The sequence below is a fragment of the Apodemus sylvaticus genome, chromosome 5 (genome assembly GCF_947179515.1).
Source record: "Apodemus sylvaticus chromosome 5, mApoSyl1.1, whole genome shotgun sequence".
Taxonomy (NCBI): Eukaryota; Metazoa; Chordata; class Mammalia; order Rodentia; family Muridae; genus Apodemus; species Apodemus sylvaticus.
Window position 1 is genome coordinate 76,063,468 of NC_067476.1, and position 25,181 is coordinate 76,088,648.

The 25,181-nt window shown below is 41.7% G+C and overlaps 2 non-coding genes across 2 annotated transcripts; one reads left to right on the top strand and one right to left on the bottom strand.

Moving 5' to 3' along the window:
- Nucleotides 1–14,702: 14,702 nt before the first annotated feature.
- Nucleotides 14,703–14,806, bottom strand: LOC127686476 (U6 spliceosomal RNA). Its single transcript, XR_007978108.1, has one exon. It is a non-coding gene; the product is annotated as a U6 spliceosomal RNA (small nuclear RNA).
- A 9,203-nt stretch (nt 14,807–24,009) lies between these two features.
- On the top strand, nt 24,010–24,088 carry LOC127686591 (small nucleolar RNA SNORD66). The gene has a single exon (XR_007978191.1). It is a non-coding gene; the product is annotated as a small nucleolar RNA SNORD66 (small nucleolar RNA).
- The last annotated feature ends 1,093 nt before the right edge of the window (nt 24,089–25,181 follow it).

A 25,181-nucleotide genomic window follows, 5' to 3' on the forward strand; every position in this document is an offset into this window, starting at 1 on the left:
GTTGTGTATGACTGAGAGTCTCATTGTGATATTAAAACATGTTTCTGTGTCTCTGAAGCATGTCACTGCTCATTTGATAGCTTAGGCAATGCCAACTTGTTCTCACACAGCTCAGAAACCCAGGATCTCTGTAAGCGGTTCAATGGCATTCCCTAGGAAGGCTGTTTCTTTCTTAAGGGTTTAAGGCAGCTTCTGCGATTCACTTTGTGCATTCCCTGGAAGTCGTCTGCATCCCCTGGCCATAATTCTTCCCTTGTGCCACTCCAGCTCCTGCTTTTATAATCATGCTGCCTTCTCCTTCTCTGTAGTCAAGTCCCCCTCCTCCTTCCCATACTAGAACTTTGGGATCAGTAGTGACGTCCATTTGAATAGTCCAAGGGAGTCGTCTCATCTCCAGGTCCTTAATTTAATCTCATCTTCAGAGTCTCTTTTGTCACTTAGGGTGGCATTCATAAGTTCCAGAGGTTAAGATCTGGATATTCTTGGGGACCATTATGCGGCCACCCTCCTCAGATGCACACTATGAGAATACCATCTAAGGCTCTGTGTGTTTCCTCTGCTATTAGAGTCTGTGGCAATACACATTTAAACAAGAGTCGGACAAACACATAGACAACACACGTAGTTGTATATCCATTTCTTTTAAATCATGCTGCAAGTTCACGCATACAAGTGCTGGAAAGAGAACTGTGTCTTGAGTTTGTATCTGTCTGCAAAGTCAGAAAAGTCATGGAAAACATCCTTCGAGAGCTCAGTAGTTGCACTGCCTCTGTGCAGTCCCTGAGTGCATCGCTCACAGGGAGTTAGAGGTGCTCCTCAGTTCAACACCCACCACCATCCTAAGAGGAAGGTCCTCTTACCATCTTAAAAATGAAAAGAACTGAAGTACAGATACCGTAAGCAAGCTGCTCAATGGCTGAGCCTAACTGGGGCAGGAAGACGCTCTGAATAAATTCCTTAAACGGAGGGGTTTGGGTTTTGCAAATCTTTCATCGTGGTCCTAATTGTGTCCAGACTTTCTTTGGAAATTGTGTTCTTACTTCTTTGTGGCACCCAAATTCAAAGCGTCGTCCTAGCTGGGAGTGGACATTTACCATGACTGTGAATTCACTGTTCTTAAATGGGCAGATTAAGGAAAGAAGCACTAAAGGGAGAGGATGGACAGATGGACAGTCCTCAGGAAGAGGACCCCCCACCGCTGCATTGTATCCTGTCATTTGAACTCCATGAGATCTCTTGACTTCTGTTCTTACCAAATCCATCTTTAAGGAATTATTTTCTTCACCTTGATAGCACCAGCTACTTTTCCTCCCAATAAATTCCTGCTCTGATGACATTTCTGCCTATTGCTAACAATCAAAACACTCTAAGGACACTTGGGGGTTAGCCAGGCCAGGATGTGAGGGGCTGAGCAAGCCCAAGGCAAAGGTCCTGTGCCTTGGACAGTTCATGTTTTAGGAGATGCCATAGAGCCATATGGACAAAAGAAACAGGCCTCCCTCACCTCCAAGGAGATAAGAGACTGTCCATTCTGGAACCAAGAATGAGTGAGAACAGCCTGAGAACAGAGTTGTTACCCCAAATTCTGTTTATTGTTTATTGTTTTGTTTTTGTTTTTGTTTTTGCTTGCTTGTTTTTTGAGGCAGGATTTCTCTGTGTAGCTCTGGCAGTCAGTCCTAAAACTCACTCTGTAGACCATACTGGCCTATCCTAGAATTCATAGAGATCCACCTGTTTCTGTATCCTGAGTGCTAAGATTAAAGGCATGAACTACCACTGCCTGGGCTTTCCAGACACCTTTCAAATACATTTGTGCAAAAGTAAGGTGGGCAGGTTGCAGCAAAGTTGAGCAGTCTCTGTTGCAGTTCTCAGACATTATCTGTACAGTCTGGAAGGACTTACCCAGTGGTCACAAGAATGTTAGGTCAGACGCAGAGGTGTGCAATAATGGCTACCAAGAAAATTAAAGATAGCCCCAGGTAAAATGGTTCTGGACCGCTATTCAACTCTTCCACTTTGTTAAGTTCTAATCAGTTGATCAGTCCTGTAGAGGGTTTAGTGTCATCTGAGGCTCGTTTCTAGGAACTTTTGCTCCCAGCAGCATGGCTGGGGTGACTGAGGGAGTGGGGAAGGAGATAAAGAAGAGAAGACTGGCAGGGGCCAGGTACACACACACCTGCTGTATGAGGACTGTGGGCTTTAACTTAGAGCAACATCATGTTTCTGTCATGTTTTAAGTGAGGCATTTGTTACTGACGTATCTTCAAGCTGGACTCTGTGGGGTACAGCAGCAAGTAGCTTTATTCCCCTTCAATGCTTCTTCCTACAGAATAATTCCCCCCTAAATTCTAGATAAGATCTTAGCTAGCCTACATTCCTTTGTTGTTCCTTCTTATAGAGGCATATGAATGAATCTCTCTCTCTCTCTCTCTCTCTCTCTCTCTCTCTCTCTCTCTCTTAAAGGTTATGAAATATCTAGCTCAGTCAAATACAAAAGATGTATGCATTTCAGTCCAATTAAAATATTCTATCTTGGGCCTGGGGAAGCGGCTCAGTGGCAAGGCACTAGTGTAACATGCGGGAGGCTTTGTCGTCAATCTCTAGCACCCCAATAGCTCTCCTTCTTCTGAGTCTTTGCACCTCCTTTGGGGATTGGGAGGGAGCTGGCTATTCATTTCTGCACAGTGACTTTCTTCTCTGTCACAGAGAATTTGCTATGTAGCATGGGAGAGTGAGGAGGGACTGTCTCTCTTTTGGAAGACTGCATTCAGTTCCTTTATTGCCCCAGGCTGCCTCTGGCTAGATACTGATGACACTCCTGTCCATAATCAGTTCCTGTTAAGCTTCTTTTTTTTTTTTTGTTGGGCTCACCTTTCACCCAATAGGTCATTTTTTGGGGGGGGGGGGGATAAAATGCTTTCCAAGGAACCTTGGGGTTGTGGGAGGCAGCTTTTAAGAGAAGGAGGCAGACTTGGATTTCTTACCAAATTTCCATATGGCACTGGCTCCCAACACAGCCTCAACTGACATACTCTGTCATTATGCTGGCCAGACTCTTCTCTTTAGGTTTGTTTTTCAGGCCCCATTTTGCAGTCTCCTAAATCTACAGCCCAGTGACCAAGCTAGCAAATGTTTTCTGTGAAGCACATGGGCATGCCCAAGAATCCACCAATGCTTTCCTAGTCAGTCCTCTACTTGATGATTCGCCTAGAAGCCAAGATGTGCAAGTTTTGTTTTGGATTTTGCAGACTCGGCACCTAGCTTTATAGTGTGTGTGTGTGTGTGTGTGTGTGTGTATTTTATTGGTATCCATTGTTCTTAAGTCTACAGTTTCAATTCAAACTGAAACAATAAGAGAAGTGCTGTTTTAATATTCTTTTGAAAAATCATGTGACCAGATGCCCTTATTTGCACAATCTTAATGAATACTCTCATATTACTCATATTACTTCTTCAGCCTCCACACAAAATAATAATCTGTCATTCTTATACTTAAAGGGTCAGATTGTCTCACAGATCTCACCTGCCTTGAGTTTCTTCGCTTTGGACAATATTGTTAGTGACATAATTCCTTTCTCAATAGACTACAGGAAATGTGGGGCTCTTTTATCTTCTTTTTTATTTTAAATGAAAACTCAACCAGCTGTCAAGTGCTTGAATGTGGACCAAACATTTAAATATTCAGTGAAAATTTGGTTGTCTTGTATAAAGCACTCAGCAAAGTGGAAAGTCCCATGACCACTCTCAAAATAACCCAAGCACGCGGCAATCAGAGATACATTCTTCTCTCCATTGGTCCCCAGCTCCACAGGACATAATGTGAGCCCTCTTGCACATTGGGAGGGAAATGGACAGCACTTAGACCGATTCTTACTTTGATATGTGACTGTCAGGCTTGCAGATTGTGTGTCTGTGCAAGAAAATTGCCTCCCAGTGCACCCGAAGATGGAATTTTAAAGAAATGTTTCTTCCGCCTTCCTTTTCTCTTTCCATTTACTCAGCATTATGTGACTCTGCTGTTAAGCACCTGTGGGGAAGAAGGAATTGTTTATGGCGGCCCCAGTGGAATGAGCCTGACCAAGAGTAAGTAGGCCACGCAGCAAAGAGGTGTTTCCAGCCTTTATTTAGCATGTGTTCATTAAGTGTCTACTGGGCATAAAGAACATTAGAGAGGTGACTGCCAGCTCAACGCTCCTAATCTGGCTGTGGTAAGAGGACACACAGGCACAGTGAGTTAAAGTTAATGTTGGTGGTGCTCGAAGCAGTGTCAGTCTGTACTGTGAGTTTGTAACAGGCAAAGCTACAAACAAGAAAGGGACAGAGGCTAAAGAGAGACAGACCTGGGCTCAATGCAAGACTCATATAGATATATACATTATATTGTTATTTTCATGAGAAAAAGAGGGGAGGTTATGTATGGGTGTCTGGGCCATGGCACCCCAGTGGAGGTCAAAGGATGTCTTTGTGGAGTTTTCTCTTTTTCCATGGATTTCAGGCTGTCAGGTTTATAGGGCAAGTACTTCTACTTGCTGAGCTATCTCACCAACCCTGAATGTAAATTTTTTATAAAAATGATGAAAGATAGGTTTGGACCCCATTTCAGAGGGGTGGAGTTCTTGCTGTGTTCAAGCCAATGCAGGTGACCACTTGTCAGATATTCTTGGAGAGGATGTTACTGTATTTAGTGAGTAATTGCCCTCAGAGAACCTTTAAAATACAGCAGACTAGCTTATTTGCAGGGATGCATCTAAGAAGCCTGCGTGGATGTCTAAAAGTGCTGGTAAGACGGCTTAGGGGTTGAGAGCAATTGCTGTTCTTCCAGAGGACACAAATTCAATTCCCAGTACCTATGCCAGGCAGCTCACAGCCACCTATAACTCCAACTCTAGGGGGCTCCAATGACTCTAATATCTGTGGACATTTGCACACATGTGTTTACATACATATACTTAGGCACACACACATACACACATACACACATACACAAATTAAATAAAACAAATCTTTTCTTAAAGTGCTGGTCGAACTGAAATCATTTATGTGTGTATTATTTTTCCACATGCATATATGCATGCATGCATACATACATACATATCTGTGATAACTCTTAGCTTACAGAGTAGACAGAGTAAGTGGTTAATACTATAAGATAGGGAAATTATGACTATACTTTCTCTCTCTCTAAAAATACCTCATTGCATTGTATGAGGTATGTTCTTATGATAATGGGAGATGATGGATGTCTGTGTGAGTTGGGTGAAGTAATACAGTGAATGATAAACTTTGTGACACAGTAGGTTGCCTAGACACAAGCCCTGTGTCCCCTCAACAGGAGATCTGGTAACTGAGAGGTTTATGTAGCAAAAGGCAGGTGCTGCATAAGAATGGATATGCTAGATCAAGGGATGGCTCACAGCTAGGCAGAGCGATAGTACATCACATCATTTGGAAAAAAGTGATCCTTCTAAAGTCCATGGACTAGAAATGTGATCACTAGTACAGTGTCATGGGAAATGGTAGTACCTGGAAAAAAGTTTAGTTCAAGGTAACTTACATCTTTGGATGGATGGTGTTTGTCTTGCAGTATAAATCTTCATGAATAAATTGTGAAAATGCCCCCCCCCAAAAAAAATCTATGAGTGGCTTGTTTCCAGAATTTTTTTATTTACTAGTTTTATACTAATTGACTGCGGATAATTGAGGCCACAGGAAGTGAAATCGAAGGATAAGGAGATGACTCAGAAGGGTGAGGTCCTTGTTGAACACATGTGAGGACCTGGATTCAGATCTCCAACAATGGAGAAAGCCAAGCCTGGTAGCACACATCTATAACCTAGAGCTGGAAAAACTAAACCCCAAAGCTTGCTGTCAATTAATGAGCTCAGCCAGTGAGAAACTGTATCCTAAAAGAAGGTAGAAAATGCTAGAGGAATGCTTGAGGTTGGCATGAGCTCTGCCCTCCATACACCCAGGCATAGGTACACACACGTGTACCTCCACTCTCCACAATAACACAAAGGAAACTAAAATCACCAGGCTGGAGAGATGGCTCAGAAGTTAAGAACATGTGTTGCTCTTGCAGAAGACCAGATTTCGGTTCCCCAACACACCCAAACACCTAAGCACAGACACACATACATGCACATAATTAAAAAGAAAATAAATATTTAAAAAAGTAAGTGAAATCATGGTCTAGGCTGAATCGCTGTATGCAGGTGAGTTCTGGGCTGTCTCTGGATTCTGACTTTGAGGACAGGGAACATGGTTTATAAAATGGCCTGACAACAGCCCAATGAGGCTGAAGGATGCAAGGGAAGGCAGGCAATAGAAAGGAAATGGTTCTAGGCAATGGGTATCTGTGGGCCATTTCCTTGTTCTCATAGAGCAAGAGAAAACCACCTTGTGCTTAGCCACATTTGAATCAGTCATGGTTTTCCAGAGTAGCAAGAGGAAGGAAGGAAGAGAGGAGGAAATGATAAAGTCAAAACAAGTAGGAGGGAGGGAAGGAGAGAGAGAGAGAGAGAGAGAGAGAGAGAGAGAGAGAGAGACAGACAGACAGACAGACACAGACAGAAAGAGACAGAGAGAGAAAGAGACAGAGAGAGAAAGAGGTCTTTAGGCATTGATTTTCATGATAGTTGCAGTCAAGTCTCACTATCTGCAGGTTGGAGGCAAAGTGCCATCCACCTTGAGATTTGAGGCACAGCTGGCCTGCTCCTTGCCTGAACTTACTTAGTAGGGAGGCTGTCTGGCTTGCATGCACCAGGGAATTTTATTCTGCTCTGAAGTGAAATCTGTCTCTGCCTTCTAGCATGGAATTACAAATGTGTGCCACCAATCACTGTCTTTTGTTTTTGTTTTTAAATTTGAGTTCTGGGGATCAAAGTTGGGCCATCATGGGTATAGCTTAAGCACTCTACAGACTGACCCATCCCCTCAGGCCCTCGTTATGCCATTTTCATACATGTACGTCAATATTGTTATTTATTTATTTATTTATTTATTTATTTATTTATTTATTTATTTATTTATCTTACCTCTCAATATCCATTCCCTCTCTACCCAGTCTTCCCCTCCCACAGCTCCTCCCTCCATTCCCCCTTCTTCTCTGAGAAGTGCTGGCCTCCCTGGGTATCATCCACCCTGGCACATCGACACTGTGCAGAACTAGATGCATCCCCTTCTACGGAGGTCAGACAAGGCAGCCCAGTTAGGGGAATGGGATCCACTGTTGGGCAACTGGTTCAGGGACAGCCTCCACTTCAGTTGTTGGGGGACCCTCACAAAGACCAAGCTGCACATCTGCTACATATGTATGGGGGAGGGGGTTAGGTCCAGCTCATGCTAGCTCTTTGGTTGGTGGTTCGTTCTCTGAGAACTCCCAAGTGGCCAGGTTGGTTGACTCTGTTGGTCTTCCTGTGGAGTCCCCATCCTCTTCCACAAAATTTTCTGAGTTTCATCTAATGCTTAGCTGTGGGTCTCTGCATCTGTTTCCATTGGCTGCTGGGTGGAGTCTTTCAGAGGACAGTTATGTTAGGATTTTGCCAGCAAGAATAACAGAGTATCCTTAATAGTGTCAGGGACTGGTTCTTGCTCATGGGATAGGTTTCAATTTGGGCCAGTCATTGGTTGGACATTCCCTCTGTGTCTGCTCCATCTTTGTCCTCACACATCTTCTAGTTAGGACACACTTTTGGGTCAAAAGTTTTGTGGGTGAGTTACTGTCCTTATACTTCCACTGGGAGTCCTGATGGCTATAGGAGATGGCCATTTCAGACTCCATATCCCTCACTGCTAGGAGTCTCAGATAGAGTGACTCTTATAGATTCCCTGGTGCCCTCTCCCCCATCCCATGTCTCTGCAACATCGTAGAGATGCTACCTCTTCCCCACCCCCACTGCCCACCAAGAATTCCCATTCTCTCTCCCCTGCTCTCCTCATACCTGATTTTCCATTTCCATTCCCTCTCATATCCAGTTCCCTCCCTCAACCCATCTCTGATATCTATTTTATTTCCCCTTCTCAGAAAGATTCAAGTGTCTTCCTTCCCTCAGGCCCTTGTTATTTGGTTTCTTTGGGTGTTTGGATTGTAGCATGGTTATCCTATACGTTACAGATGATATCCACTTATAAGTAAGTACATACTATGCACGTCCTTTCGGGTCTGGGTTACCTCACTCAGGATGAGTTCTATCCATTTGCCCTCAAAATTCAAGATGTGTTTATTTTTGATAGTTGAATAGTATTCCATTGTGCAAATGAACAACATTTTCTTATCTATTCAGTTGAGGGACATCTAGGTTGTTTTCAGTTTCTGGATATTACAAATAAAGTTGTTATGAATATTGTTGAGCAATGTCTTTGTGGGATGGTGGAGTGTCTTTCAGGGATATGCTCAGGTGTGGTATAGCTGGGTCTTGAGGTAGAATTATTTCTGTTTTTTTTTTTTTTTAAGGAACCACCAGATTTATTTCCAGAGTGGTTGTACCAGTTTACACTCCCACCATCAATGGAGGAGTGTTCCCCTTGCTTCAGATCCTGACCAGTATGTGCTGTTCCTTGAGTTTTTGATCTTAGCTATTGTGACTTTGAAATGGAATCTCAGAGTCATTCTGATTGATTTGCATTTCCCTGATGACCAAGGATGTTGAACATTTCTTTAAGTGTTTCTTGGCCATTTGGGATTCCTTTGTTGAGAATTCTATTTAGCTCTGTGCTCCATTTTTTTAATTCTTTTTTTTTTATTCGATATATTTTTTACTTACATTTCAAATGATTTCCCCTTTTCTGGTCCCCCACTCCACGAAAGTCACATAAGCCCCCTTCCCTCCCCCTGTTCTCCCACTCACCCCTTCCCACTTCCCTGTTCTGGTTTTGCCTTATACTGCTACACTGAGTCTTTCCAGAACCAGGGGCCACTCCTCCGTTCTTCTTGTACCTCATTTGATGTGTGGATTATGTTTTGGGTATTCCAGTTTTCCAGGCTAATATCCACTTATTAGTGAGTGCATACCATGATTGATCTTTTGAGACTGGGTTACCTCACTTAGTATGATGTTCTCCAGCTCCATCCATTTGCCTAAGAATTTCATGAATTGATTGTTTCTAAAGGCTGAATAGTACTACATTGTGTATATATATACCACATTTTTTGCATTCATTCTTCTGTTGAGGGATACCTGGGTTCTTTCCAGCTTCTGGCTATAATAAATAGTGGAGCATGTATCCTTATTACATGCTGGGTAATCCTCTGGGTATATGCCCAGGAGTGGTATAGCAGGATCTTTTGGAAGTGACATGCCCAGTTTTCTGAGGAACTGCCAAACTGATTTCCAGCGTGGTTGTCCCAATTTGTAACCCCACCAGCAGTGGAGGAGTGTTCCTCTTTCTCCACATCCTTGCCAACACCTTGTGCTCCACTTTTTAAATTGGATTATTTGGGTGGTTGTTTCTAACTTCTTGAGTTCTTCACATGTTTTGGATATTAGCCTTCTGTCAGATGTATGAGAAGATCGTTTTATAATTTGTAGGGTGTCTTTTGTTTAGTCTCCTTTCTCCACTGTCCCCCTTTGTCCTTTCTTGCTGGTTTCTTCTGCCACTTCCTAAATAGATTCCTTTCTGCTTTTCATGTCACTCGTACCCCATGGCCCTCTCCTCAGCACTCTTTCCCCTTAAGATCTGATCTTCCCTATGCATGGTTCCCCTTATAGTTCGTCCCTTTCACTTGCTCTCACACACATTAAGATCCCACTCAGGAAGAAAACACCTGCTATTTATCATTTTGAATTTTGCTAATTTTGCTTAACAAAATGATTTCTGGTTCCATGCATTTTTCCTGTAAATGGCATTTCATTTTGCTTCACAGATGAACAAAATCCCATTTTGTAAATGCATTGTATTTTTAAAAAAATCCATTTGTCTGTTTCTGGACATCTAAGCTGATTCCATTGCCTAACTATTGTGAATAGAGGAGCAACAAATGGATGTGCCAGTGTCTGTGGCACGCTCGCTTAGTATTCAGGTGAATACTTAGTATTCAGGTGAATATCCGTGAATGATAGAGCTGCATCATGTGGTAGTTCTAGTTTCAGTTCTTTGAGAAACCGTAATCCTAATTTCTATAGTGCTAAAGATTTTTACATCCCCAGCAGTAGCAAATAAGGTTTTTTTTTTTCCAACATTTTCACCAGCACTTGATGTCACTCACTTTCTTTATGATAACTATTCTGACTGGGGTGAAATAGAATCTGAAGGCTGGTTTAATTTACGTCTCTCTGATGACTAAGGTTGTTGAATGCTCTTTGAGCTACGCATTTGTCATTTATTCTTATTCTTGAGAATTGCCTGTTCTGTTCATCAGCTCAATTATTGGTTGAGGAATGTAAGATTTTGAGTTAATTTATATCCTTCTTTGTATATTCTGGTTATTAGTCCAGTCTGATGTATCTTGTTAGCCAAGATTTTTCTCCCATTCCGTAGGTTGTTACCTTGTTTATTGTTTTGTGCAGAAGAGTTTTTAATGGAGTCTCATTTGTCAGAAGTCTTCACATATGCTTTTATCTTAAAGTATTTGCCTCTAGCAGCTGCAGGATTGTGTCTTACGTTAGACCTCCAATCAATTTTGAATTGACTTTTGTGTAGGATGTAAGCTGTGGATCTGGTTTCATTATTGTATATGCAGTTATCTAGGTTTGCCAGTAGAATTTGTTTAACAGGCTTTCTCCCTTCCCAATGTGTTTTTGACAGCTTTGCCAATCATTAAGTGATTGTAGGTATGTGGTATGTGGTATGTGCTCTGTGTTGTACTCCATTGGTTTCCTCTTTGTTTTTGTAGTACTGTTGTTACTATAGCTTTGTATAATTTGAGATCAGATATTCTAATACTTCTAATATTGCTCTTTTGGGGTTGGGGTTCCTAGACAGGGCTTCATTGTGCAAAAGACCTGGAACTTGCTTTGTAAACTAGGCTGGCCTCTAACTCACAGAAAACTGCCTGCCTCTGCCTCCCAAGTGCTAGGATTAAAGGTGTGCCTGCCTAGTATTGCTTTATTAAAATAAATTAGGCCGGTCAGTGGTGGCACATGCCTTTAATCTCACACTTGGGAGGCAAAGGCAGGTGAATTTCTGAGTTCGAGTCCAGCCTGGTCTACTGAGTGAGTTACAGGACAGCCAGGGCTGCACAGAGAAACCCTGTCTCGAAAAACCAAAGTAAATAAATAAATAATAAAATAAAAATATTGGTAATTACATTTTGTTCATTTAGTGTGTGTGTGTATGTGTGTGTGTGCGTGCGTGTGTATATACATATGACACAGTGCACACATGGAAGTCAGAGGACAAGTTGAGGGAGGTGATCTTCTCAGGGTCTCAGGAATCATACATTTTTAGTCCTAGCAAAAGCATCCTTACCCACTAAGCCATCTTGTCTACCTCAGCACTGCTTTTTCTGCTCAGAACTGACCTTGCCTATTTAAGGTTTTCTGTGCCTTCACAGTAATTTCAGGATTGTTTGTTCTATTTCGGTGGAAACCACCCTTTGAATTTTGATGGAAATTGCATCACTTATGGTAGATAGGCATTTTTGCAATACTAATCATGTCGACTCAAGAGCACAGGAGGTCTTTCCATCTTCTACTGTCTTCCTCAATTTTTTTCTTCTGTGTCTTATAGTTTTCTTAATAGAGGTTGCTAACCTCCTTATGTTTATTCCTAGATGTTTTATTTATTTTTTAAGCTTTTATGGCTGGGACTGGGTTTCCTCACTCCCAATTTCATTTCTCAGCACATCCATTATTGGTATATAGGAAGGATGTATTTTCGTTATTTATTTATTTGCATGTTGATTTCCCACCCTAGTATTTTTATTAAAGAAGGTGCTTATGTATTTAAAACATTTTCTGGGGGAGTTTTTAGGATCTTTTGGGCAAAGAATCACATTATTTGCTTCTAGAGATACTTTTTCTTTCCTAGTTGTATCCCTTTTATGTTTTTGTCTATTGCTTTAGCAAAGACTGTTTTTAATTTATTAATTAGTTAATTAATTAATTTTACTTCACATACCCCTCTCCCTGCTCCATCACCCTCTACCACAATCCTACCTATGTCCCCTTCCCTTTTCTTCTGAGAGGGTGGAGGACCCCCTGGGTATTTCTCTACCCTGCCACATTACATTTCCGAGGGGCTAGGTGCATCATTTCCCATTGGGGCCAGACAAGGAAGCCCAGCTTGTAGAATATATCCCACAGACAGGCAACAGTTTTGGGGGATAGCTTCCGTTCCAGTTGTTCAGGACCTGTATGAAGACCAAGCTGCACATCTGTTATATATATGCAGGGAGGCTGAGGTCCAACTTGTGTATGTTTTTTGGTTGGTGATTCAATCTCTGAGAGCTCAGAAGGGTTAAATGACTCTGTTGGTCTTCCTGTGGAGTTCCAGTCTCCTTCGGGGCCCACAATCCTTCCCCTCACTCTTCTGTAAGAGTTCCCAAGCTCTATTCACTGTTTGGCTATGGGTGTCTGCATCTGTCTGTGTCAGCTGCTGGGTGGAGCCTCTCAAAAGACAGCCTTGCTAAATTGTCAGACTTGCTAGACACAGGTCATAATGGCTAAGAACAAAAGCTCAAGTGATAGTACATGCAGGTGAGGATGTGGAGAAGGGGAACATTCCTTCTTTGCTGGTGGGAGTGTAAACTTGTGCACTTTGGATTAATTTGGCAGTTTCTCAGAAAACAGGATAGTTCTACCTCAAGACCCAGCTATACTACTCCTGGACACACACCCAAAAGATGCTCTACCATCTCACAAGGACACTTACTCAATTATATTCATAGCATATTTATTCATAATAGCCAAAAACTGGAAACAATCCAGATGTCCCCCAACTGAAGAATAAATAAAGAAAACGTAGTATATCTACATAATGGTATACTATTAAGTTATTAAAAACAAAGATATCATGAGTTTTCTAGACAAATGGAGGGAGCCTGAGAATAATGTTATGAGTGACCCAGTTCCAAAGGACATGCATGTTATGCACTCATAAATGGATATTAGCCATAAAATACAGGATACCCATGCTATACTCCACAGACCCAAAGAAGCTAAACAAGAAGGAAGGTCAAAGAGAGGATGCTTGATCTCACTTAGAAGGGGGAATAAAATAGTCATAGGAGGCAGATAGAAGCAAAGACCTGGGTAAGAGAAGGCATGGGGAAAGGAATTGGAGTGGGGGGTCAGGATCAGGTGTGGGGAGGGACAGAAGAGATGGCCAGATGGCCAGGAGAATGAGTGGAAATCCTGAACTGAAGGTTGCAGTATAAGGAATCTCTAGGACCAGACATGAGACAGAGACCCTGGATAAGGGCAGTGCCCAAGAATCCATGAGGGTGACCTTAGTTCTGACTTACAGCATTGGGGATATGGAACCAGAAGAGGCCACCTCATGTAACCAGGCAGGAACCTCAGTGAAGTGATATAGACACCAACATACCAACATAACTTTCCACCCCAAATTTATCATGTTTACAAGAAATGCAGGCATAAGGGATGGAGCAGAGACAGTAGGAATGGCCAATCACCAGCACAACTTTAGTTGGCCATGGGCAAGTACCAAGCTCTGACACTATTAATGATACTCTGTTATGCTTGTTTCAGTCTTAATGTTAGAAATAATACTTTCCACTTTCCCCATATAGTATGATGCTGGCTGTAGGTTTGTTGCATATAGTCTTTATTAAGATAGGATTCATTTCTTGGATTTCTAGTTTGTTCAGGGTATTTTTCATGAAGGAATGTGAACTTTTCTGTCCTTAAGCCTGTTTATAAGCTGCATTATATTTATTGGCTTGTGCATGCCTTGTTACTACTGCATCTCTGGGGTAAAACCAGCTTGGCTGTAGCTCCTGGGTTCAGTTATTTAGAAATTTTGCATCTGTGCTCACCAGAGAAACAGGTTAATCATTGTTCTTTGTTTGTTCATTTGTGTACTCTGGTTTTGGAATCAGGTACGGCTTCATAAAATGAGGATGATATTTTCTTTCCATTTGTTTTTTGTGGAGTATTTTGAGATGTATTAGTATTAGATTTTCCTTAAAATTCTATCACTGATAAAAGCTATCAGTGAATCCATTCCTGGGCTTTTCTTCATGGGAAATATTTTTCTACTATTTCAGTCTTTTTTTTTTATATTTTTATTTTCTTTATTCTTTGTTTACATTCCAAATGATTTCCCCTTTCCCGGATCCCCCCTCCCCATATGTCCCATAAACCTTCTTTTCTCCATCAATTCTCCAATCACCTCCCTCCTTTTTTTCTCTGTCCTTATATTCCCCTCCAATGCTAGATCAATCCTTTCCAGGATCAGGACCTTCTCCATACTTCTTCATGGGAGTCATTTGTTATGTGATTTGTACCTTGGGTATTCAGGGCTTCTGGGCTAATTAATATCCACTTATCAGAGATTGCATTCCATGTGTATTCTTTTGTGACTGGGTTACCTCACTTAGGATGATATTTTCTAGATCAAACCATTTGCCTAAAAATTTCATGAATTCATTGTTTCTAATTGCTGAGTAGTATTCCATTGTGTAAATATACCACATTTTCTGTATCCATTCCTCCTTTGAGGGGCATCTGAGTTCTTTCCAGCTTCTGGCTATTATAAATAAGGCTGTTATGAATATAATGGAGCATGTGTCTTTATTAAAAAATATGGAACGCTTCACGAATTTGCGTGTCATCCTTGTGCAGGGGCCATGCTAATCTCTGTATCGTTCCAATTTTAGTATATGTGCTGCCGAAGTGAGCACTACTATTTCAGTCTTACACACACACACACACACACACACACACACATGCATGTACATATATATTATTTATTATTCTCTCATATATTACATCCTGACAACCATTTCCTCTCCCTCCTTCCTTCCCCTAACTATGCTCTTCTTTAGATCCTATACTCCTATATTTTCTATCGGAAAAAAATCAGGCCTCCAAGGGATATCAACTGAACATGGCATAGCAAGTTATAATAAGGCTAGGCCCAAACCAAGGCACTTATCAAGGCTGGATGAGACAACCTCCAGTAGGAAGAAAAGGGTCCCAAGAGTAGGTAAAAAAAGTCAGAGACACCCATACTTCTACTTTTAGAAGTTCCAGAAGAACATCAAGCTATGTAACTATAATATATATGCTCAGATCCATACTGTTTCAATCTTAATGCTTGTTTACATATTCTTGATTTAAATTTGGTAGGTCATGCCCATTTATTACAGATTTTCCAATGTAAATTTCTAGTGATGGTCTAAATTTCATTCGCATTTGTTGCAATATGATACTTTTATTAATATTAAATTTTATGTATTATTTATATAATATTATGTAGTATGTTAAATTTTATTTATATTATATTTATATAATAAATTATATGATATAATATTTATTAAATAATAAATTACTATCAATTAGTTTCAGAGTTTATTGAATTGGGTCTTTTCTCTTGTTCTTTTGGTTGGTTTGGTTGGGGAATTTTCAATCATATTTGTCATTTCAAAGAACCATTTGATGGATTGATTCTACTGCTCAGATATCTCCACTTCATTAATTTCTAATGTGATTTTTCTCATTTCTTGTTTCCTAAGGTAAAGTACTTTATTATCTCAGAGAAGATAATATTGCTCAATATGAGTGGGTACCCAAGTGGAAACTCAAACAATTTTTCCCATTTGGCAATATGTTGTTCTAGGTGTTGTACCAGATGCTAGATGCACAGTGTCTTATGGAGACTTTCAGTCTTTGGAGAAGAGAGGTACTATTATTATCTTCATTCTGGGTCTAGGGGAACAGAGGACTAGGGTATCAAGCACATGGCCAGAGTCACAGTCAGTTCATACCTAGCGATGATTCATGCCCAGCCTCCTTGTTTCCAAAGTTAATATTCTATTAGCACCATGCTACACTTCTTCTCATGCTGTTCCATTGTCCACAGTTATCATTCTGTCTCTGATGTCTATATTTGATGGAGTTTTTTCTGTACCTCTTTCTTGCTTTACTATAACTGAAAGTGAATGCCCAAACCATTTTGAACATCTTCTTGTGAGGCAAGGAGTGAACACACCTGGAAAGAGAAATTCCCGGTAGAATTCCAAAGCTGAGCACAAAATATGGTGGCATGGAGGTAGAATATCATGCTAATTATGCAATTCCTGACACATGCTTGAAACATGAAGTTGCCTTTGTATGAAAATCTTTAGAATACATGACATTCTTCACTATGTCTTGGTGCACAACAGACACTGTGTAGAAGAAATTCTAGTTGGAGAAACAAGGAGTCAGGAACTTCTCACTTGTTACCTCCTTAGATGTTTTAAAGATAGTTTTTAATTATTCGAAGGTTTCATACATTTATATAATGAAGTTTATTCATTTTCCCCCTTCTCTTTTCTCATTCTCTCTTCCTTGCTAGAATTTTTTTAATATTTTTATATTTTTTTGTTTTTTTTCGAGACAGGGTTTCTCTGTATAGCCCTGGCTGTCCTGGAATTCACTCTGTAGACCAGGCTGGCCTCGAACCCAGAAATCCACCTGCCTCTGCCTCCCAGAGTGCTAGGATTACAGGCGTGTGCCACCACTGCCCGGCTCCTTGCTAGAATTTTTATCCTCAGCCCCCCTCTGACCTTCATGTCTCCTTTTGTATATGGTCCATTTTATACCCTCTGGAGAAAGAGGGGGCAAATTTTGACTTAGGGCTACAGTGCCTAATTAGATCTCTTCATCTTTTGAGCCTTGTATCATTAGAACAATATATAGAATAGTCTGGATTCCTACTTCAAGTTTATTGATTGAATTGGATCTCATGCTAGATCTGTAGATAAGTCACTTCTTTCACATTTTTCCAACATCTCTGTTGGAGTATAGCATTAGGACCTGCACTTGGGAAAGGTTGAGTCTATGAGGCAGGTAGTCATCTTGTATCAGCTGAATAGAGAGAGTGAAGGAGACAAAAGTTCTTCAGTTCAAGGAATGCATAGAAAGTCATATGCCTTGAACATAAGGGATATGTGAAAGATGCTATGGAGGTTTGAATGAGAATTTTCTCCAAAGGCTCAGGCATTTGAACACTTGGTCTCTAGGTAGCGATGGTGTTTGGGGAAGTTTAGGAAGTATGCCCTTGGTTCAGGAAGTTTGTCACTGGGAATAGGCTTTGAGAGTTAATAGTCTCACTCTGTTTCCACTCCTTGCGTCATATTTTCAGTTGAGGATGTGCTTTCTGCTTTTGCCACCATGACTGCTGCTGCCATGTCTTCCTGGTAGGATGGACTCATATCTGTCTAGAATGGTAAGCAAAAAATAAATCTTATCTTTCTTAAGTTGCCTTGAGTCGTGGAGTTTTATCACAGCAGTTGAAAAGTACAAGTCTCTAACACTAAAGACTGCCTGTTAGTTTCTATTTTCTTTGCTGTACAATTCAGATCTCATCTGTGGAGAACAGGATGAGCAACAGATCTGCCAAACACACTGGAGAGGTGTTTTATTGGCTGGCATAGCCACAGGGAGAGCAAATACACCATTTTCACTCAAAAGTTTGATTTTGTTTTTTTGAGTTCATGCCATCTCTGGATTTTGACATCTCCAAAGTCCTTTGATGACATATCCTGTACATAGACTCTGTTGGTGAAAGGCCTTAGAGTGTAGGAAGCCAGACTATTTAATAAATAGGTCAAAGTGTTTCACATGGGGCATGCTTAGGACTAGAGTGCTAGACTTTGAAAATCAGGCCTTTGATTCTTTCTGGAACTCCTTTCCTTATAGACTACTTCCCATCCCAGAGGCTCCCTACTGATGGAAGCATGCTCTACTTTATTTGGGTGAATTGCCTGTTAGAATTGAACATGCAGAACCTGGACCCTTCCCTCCTTTTCAAAAGGGACGTAAGAGAATCCCTCTTGTGAAAAGCAAATGCTGTGGGCCATGTAAATGTCTGGTGATTGCAGAACCCTTACAGATGTAAGAACACCTTTGAGGTTGAAGCTCCTATGGCAGACTTCTGATGGGCTCCAGTTTGAGTTGGATGATGTAGACATGGACCAGATGAAACCAAGAACTAGAAAAACAGTCCTTTTGTGTTTCAGCTTTACCTGCACATTAAAATCCCTTGGAAAGTTTCTAAAAATACTGACACTTGGACATTACCCTCAGATGACTAGAGCAAATCTTTGAGGGAGAATGTGTATCACTGCATTTTTAAATGCATTTATTTAGAGATGTGTTACTAAGACTTGTATCATATTCATGTCCTCAGAGAACCCTCATATCTTTACCCCTGATATTCCTGGAAGTCCAGGCATACACCCTAGCTGGCTCACTGCTATCTTTCTAAAGCTTCACAGATATCCTCATGTACAGGACGGCTGAGGGTCATGGCTCTGATGATGTCTTACTCCTGTTGGCTTTGTCGTATTTTGCTCTTCTAGGACATGAGGTGAAGGAAGGTTGTATTTCCCGATGGGCTACCTATTTATTAGGGCTGAGTCCATAAATCTAACCCTCAGATAGGTCCTCTGTAAGTCTCTTCACCTTAGTAATGACAAGTCTTTACCTGTGGATAGATTTTATGCTGTCTTGATGATGTTTGATTTTTTTTTTAAACAAAAGCCCTGTGAGGTCAATGATTATTGACTCTATTTCACAAAACCAATTCTTACCTAACTCTGCATAAAAGTAGACAGCTTTCTGTTCTGTTTAGATGAGGGGTTTGCACAAGTAGGCTAGAAAATGATCTATTTCCCACTTTCACCAATGATACTTTATCATGAGCAGTCACAGGGAAATCCATTTTAATTTGGTGTTAACAAGCTTGACCAGACTTCAGTCACTGGTCATGAAGGTTGTTCATGGCCTAGGAAAAGCAAGTACCATTGTGTGGACAGCCTGTAAAAATGGTTCTCCAAGTAAGTGTGTAGGGCCCTGGCTGTGTGACTGTGTGCAGTGACTCCGCGTGTACTTAAAACCTGTCTCATCTGTGATATCTCTGTTGTCTTCTTTGTAACATTCTTCAAAGGCTTACATATTTGGACATTTGGTCTTTAATGTATGCTACTGTTCTGGGAGGTTGTAGTATCTCTGGGAGTGGGTTGATGAGGTAGTTAACCTGGGAGTGGGTCTTGGGGGGTAATAGCCTAGTCTAGATTCCAATCAAGCTTCCTGTCTCCTGGCCATCACTATAGACTAAATGGTGTTACAAATTCCTACTGCTGAAGAAAGAGGTACCCCACCAACCATGCAGACACCATTCTCTTAAACTGTAACCCCAAATAAATCTCTCCTTTTAAAATTTGTTTCTGCTGAGTATCTTGTTATAAAAATCTGATAGTAAGTAATAGACTCACCACTGTGATCTAAGATGTGTGGGAATAACTCTCAGACACTGCCCGATTACCACAGGTCAAATGCTGAAATAACAAAATCTGAGTTCACTAACACACATCCATAATATTATCTCCGCTGGGCTTTCTCATTTGAAATACATGAACCCCTAGCAAGAAGAAACCATTCTATATTCTGTTAGGCATTAAGGATGGGCAAATAATACTATAGAATTTACACTTCCCTTCACATTGAGTCCTGGGATGTAGAATTAGTATTTTCCCAATTTACAGATGAGTGAATGGAAACTAAAATGGTCTCTTTCTTGGAGTTTGGAATATGTCTTAGTTAATAAAATGTCTGTAACATAAGCATGAGGATCTGGGTTTGGATCCTGAGAACATAAAAATGGAGTGTGCCTGATGGCCTAATACATAATCCCAGTGCAGGGGAGGTGGAGACAGGACACACACACACACACACACACACACACACACACACACACACACACCACTTTCTTGTTCCAAACATCCCTACTAGTTAAGATTTCAAATGCATTGTGTTGTTTCTAAAATCAAGACGTTCTTCACTGTCCTCTATTCCTTGGAATCAGGCTTTGTTTAAGGTTTTTGTGACTATACCTTTCAGAAATGTGTGCATCAAAACAAGCATTGGCTAAAGAGTTCTGATGCTGCAGCCCTGCCAGAATGCAGCAGTGCCCTTCAGGGTAATTCCTCCGGCTCAGTAGCTTCTTCACTTGCACTACTTCTGCTCTATTTACCAAACAGGGAACTCTGCATGATAGACAAGGTTTTATTTCCTTTCTCTTTTTAACTAGTGTGGATGCTGTAGTGGTTTGAATACGTATGGTCCCCATAGACTCATGTGTGTGAATGCTTAGCTCATAGGCAATGGCACTATAAGGAGGCATGGCCTTGTTGGAATAGGTGTAACCTTGTTGGAGGAAGTGTGTCACTGTAGGGGCAGGCATTGAGGTCCCGTATGTTCAAGCTATGCCCAGTCTCCTTCTGCTGCCTAGGGATCAAGATGCAGAATTCTAGGCTCCTCCAGCACCATATCTGTCTGCATGCCCCCATGTTTCGTTCTGTGATGGTAATGGACTAAACCCCTGAAACTGCAAGTCAGCTGCAATGAAATGTTTTCCTTTATAAGAGTTGCTGTGGTCATGATGTATCTTCACAGCAATAGAAACCCTAAGACAAATGCCAGAAAGATGATGTGAATCAAAGTGTCAAAGTGTGCTAGTTTTCACAGACACAGAAACAGACACAGATACAGACACAGACAACCCCCCCCCCACACACACACAGAGAAAGAGAGAGAGAGAGAGAGAGAGAGAGAGAGAGAGGAATGGCTAGGCTGTTTCTGAAATCTCTTCCTCTTCAAAAATTACAGCCACTGCTTAATGAAAATGGGAGTTTTCATTCATAGAATATATACTGCTGAGAGGTGGCGGCAGTGTGGATTGTAGAAACAGAGGCCTTAATTTGAAGAGACTTCTCCTGGCTGGTGCCTTGTGGCTCAAAGAAGATTGCTTGGCATAGTTTAGCCTCAGTTTTCTTATTTACAATGAGAGGGTCATGAGGTTTACCATAGAAGATAGCAAATCTTAAGCACGTAGCCCATAGAAATTGCTCAAAGATGTGCATTTACTTTCATCCTTCTCTCATTAAGGATCTATTTTTCTTTAAGTAGTATAGCTAATTAGTAAATGGGAGGTGGGTACATTCACCCAGATTACAGAGAAGAAAAGTCCAGATGGATGTGTTAGGGTAGTGTGTGCATACTCACAATCTGGAGGACAGTCTTGACCAGTTTTCCTCAGGTGCTATCTTTCTTTCTTTCTTTCTTTCTTTCTTTCTTTCTTTCTTTCTTTCTTTCTTTCTTTCTTTCTTTCTTTCTTTCTTTCTTTCTTTCTTTCTTTCTTTCTTTCCTTCCTTCCTTCTTTCCTTCCTTCCTTCCTTCTTTCCTCCCTCCGTCCCTTCCTTCCTTCTTTCCTCCCTTCCTTCCTTTTTATGTGGGTTTTTGGGAGATCAAACTCAGGCCTATGTGCTTGCAAGGCCAGTGCTTTACCCACTGTGCTTCCATCCCAGTCCTGTAGCCATATTTCTTAAAGAATATGTGAAATCTGGAGCCTGCCCTGTGTGTGACAGTAATTGTAGCTCAGGCAGGAATCACCTTTTCTTCTAGACAGGTGAGGTCTCAGGAGTAGACTGGAAAGAAAACTGAGGACTCAGGGAGCCATGGACAACTTCAGCGGGAAAGGGGCCTCTCTGGTCACCCTCTTTCTGAACCCCATAAGCTGCCTACTGGCTTCCTAAGCATTCTTAGAGTTTAATTTATAGCCAGCCAGTGAGTGGAGCTAAAGTTTCATGAGACAGAGGATCATCCAGTAGACCTGCTCAGGAATTCCTGCCTGGCATCTCCCCTCAGTAAGAATCCAGCTTCTCCCTCACCTCACAGAAACAGCTCACTGAAGAGCTTAGCTCAGCCTGGTGCAGCAGAGGGTCACACTTCCAGTCGGTCTCTTTGTGCTATGTCTCACCCCCCTCCTTCTCTACCTTGTTCTGCTTTCATGATCATGGCCCCTGGCATGCTTAGGGCTAAATCCACACAGTGTTAGCTGGGTTTTATTAAACTCCCTAGCCTGGAGATAACAGGGCTGCAGACTTCTTTCATTCTTTGGTGCAAAGAATGAGCACATCTAGGCATTTTGACTCTGTAAGCCAAGCAGTTTGTTTAAAGCAAGGATTGCAGACTCCAGTGAAGAGCCTGGTGGGTTCATCCTTGAGCTGGGCTGGGCCGGCTCGGGGTGGGGGATGGGGGTGGGAAGCATACTGGGAGAGAAGAATGGGCTGAGGACAGCTGGAACTGATGGCTTCTTCTTCACACTGGCGACCATAGGGCGTTCTCACTATGGGAGTTAAGCTGCAGCTTGGTGGGAATGGGGGTGGGCATGGTGATAGTTGACAGATTCTTCGATATTTCAAAGAAAAATGTACAGATGGATTTTTTTTGGATGAAAAATTTCCAACTTTTCAAATACATGTTGGCCCAAAAACCATATCTTAGTTTATTTTGAGGGTGGAGGGACAAGTGTGAATCAACCTGATTCTACAGCCCTTTTACTAATGGCATTGATCCTCGTCTGAGATATCTGAGATGGAGTCTTAAACACATCCTAAAAGACCCATCTCAAGCAGCACTTCACTGGAGATTAAGTTTCTGACATGAGGTGGGGTGGGACACACATTCAGACTATACAAGACTGGCTCTGTCAACCAGTCATGGATAGGGAAAGGTTCATGAGGCCTTACCTTTTACTGCTGAATTATTGGCTACTGACAGACCCTGGAGAGCTCTTTGGTTGTATATCCATTGTTGGCCCACCAGGCACTAATCCTGAGGTCAGGATACAGCACATCCCTGGCTATTAGTAGGTTATAATACAAGGCAGAGAAGAATGCGAGACAGATATTTGTAGGGAAACAGGGATATGGACAAAGGTAGGGGGAGCTAAGAAAGGGTAGGGAATGAGAGTAGTCAGCATGTGTTTTTACATGTGAAATTGTTATGGAAAGAATCTGACTAAGAAGGAAAGTAAGTGATATCACATACGGAAGCCTGGGATTTGAAATCAAAGGACTTTGTAAGTTTAAATCCTACCCAAATCAACATCAGATACAACATATTAGACACATCAGCTCTCCTCAGTCTCATCTTAAAATAGAGTTAGTGATATCTACTTTGAAAATGAATGTGATTAGGGTTAATGTTTACAAACAACCAACACAGTGCCTGGTGCTCAGTAAATCTGATGAATGGATGATTGTAAGAACAAGGCACCAGGTCAAAGTCAGAATGGCCAACTATGGAAATATGGTGTCAGCAAGGATTCTTCCAGAGCTTTATGATGGGCAGAGATAAAAGGGGAAGATGAGTCGAGTTTCCAACCCCTTCCCCAAACCGTATCATTGCATTTATATATGTGTGTGTGTGTGTGTGTGTGTGTGTGTGTGTGCCCGCGTTAGTGTGTGTGTTCATGGAAGTCAGGAGACAACTTTTGGGAATGGCTCTCTCCTACCATGTGGGGCCTGGGATCCAAATCAGGTCATCAGACTTGGTGGCAAGCGCTTGTACTCACTTTATACCCTGAGCCACTATACAGCTCCTTACCTCCAGACTTACTTTTAAAAAGGCACATGTTCTTAGCTTCTGCATGCAAGATTGTTGATGCTTTCTTTAAAAATGCTTTAAAAGTAGTTTTCAGTTTGCAAGAAGTTCACAAAAGAGGGCTTCTTTCTGTACTTTCCATCCAGACTCTCTGAACTGTAGTGTCCTATGTAGCTAAGATCCCATTTTTCCCCTCCTGCTCTGCCACTCTTTCTTTTCCTGAATGCCCATTGCCGGGGTTTCTCCTTCTTTTCCCTTACCACTGTTAGTGTACTCACATTTGCTTACTGTAAATTAATAGCAAAGGTGAAGGTACACCTTTCTTTAATGTTTTTTTTTTCTGTATATTTCTCTAATTGAAGCAGTTTCATTGCCGCTGGACTGGCAAACATATTCCAGCTGCGTCTGTGTCTTGGGCTGTGGTCACTGGAATGTTCCAGCTGAGTACTTCCTATGTAGGATGACTGTTTCTTCATTCCATGTGTCTGGACTACTGAGGAAGGGCTTGCTGGGTGGGAGGATCTGAATGGTTAGGAGGCTTTTGCTGTATTTATTCAGCGATTGCTGAAGGATGAAGGCTCCAAATGCAGGAATAGAGCTGATACTTTTGAAGCTGGTGGTGGGCAGGGAAGGACTCTGAGAAGAAAAGGTTCAAGCTGTTGTTGCAGGTCTACAAACGAGACGTGGTTGGAGCCAGATGCCTGCAGGGAGACGATCCTCTGAGAGGCTACTTCTGCTTCTGAGCAACAGCACACGGTTCAGGGCCATGGGTGTTCCAGAGCAGGCTACCTGCTCCCTAGCACCTCTGCAACAGGCTGCTTGTCCCTGTACTCAGACTCTGGGCTCTTACTTTCTTCTTTCAGGCCATTTCACTGAAATCTGAGAAAATGATTGATCATTTTAAAGCAAGAGACAAATGGGCATGCTGGGCAATCAGGCCTCCTTCCAGCCAGTGAACATTTATGCACCCCATAGTGGTTACAAAGCCATCAGCATGCAGTGCTTGGCATATTCTGTGTTGAGACAGGCAGAATGAATTGGTGGTTTGTCAGGGTTGCAGTTAAAGGTGGGGCAGGACTCTCAGACTAGGGACTGGATGTTTGGCTCATTTCCATGCAAATAGAAAAAAGGCTCAAGAGTGACAAGGGCTTAAATGGGGGAAGGAGGGTGCCATGCCGACTGACTTGGCATTTGGCTTAGTTTCCCTGACCAAGGTTAGAATCTTCCACTTGCTTGTTCGAAGGGAGAGAATTATAGGCAGTTCGGGGACCAGGTTTGGATTGCAGGTCCATTTTTGTTCTTGTTGCTTTAAGCATATACTGCATATAACATAGCATTCCATGAATGTGCTTATAAAAATCTAACTTTCACTGATTGTGATGTCACACACCTTTAATTCTAGCACTAGGGAGGCAGGGGCAGGGTGCATCTCAGTCAGTTTGAGGCCAGTCTGGTCTATATAGCAAGTTCCAGGTCAGCTAGAATTATAGAGAGATACTCTGCATTAAAAAAAAATTCACCAATCATTGGACTGAGGTCGGTAACCCCTATGGAAGAGTTAAGGGAAGGACTGAAGGAGCTGAAGGGGATGGCAACCACATAGGAAGAACAACAGTGTCAACT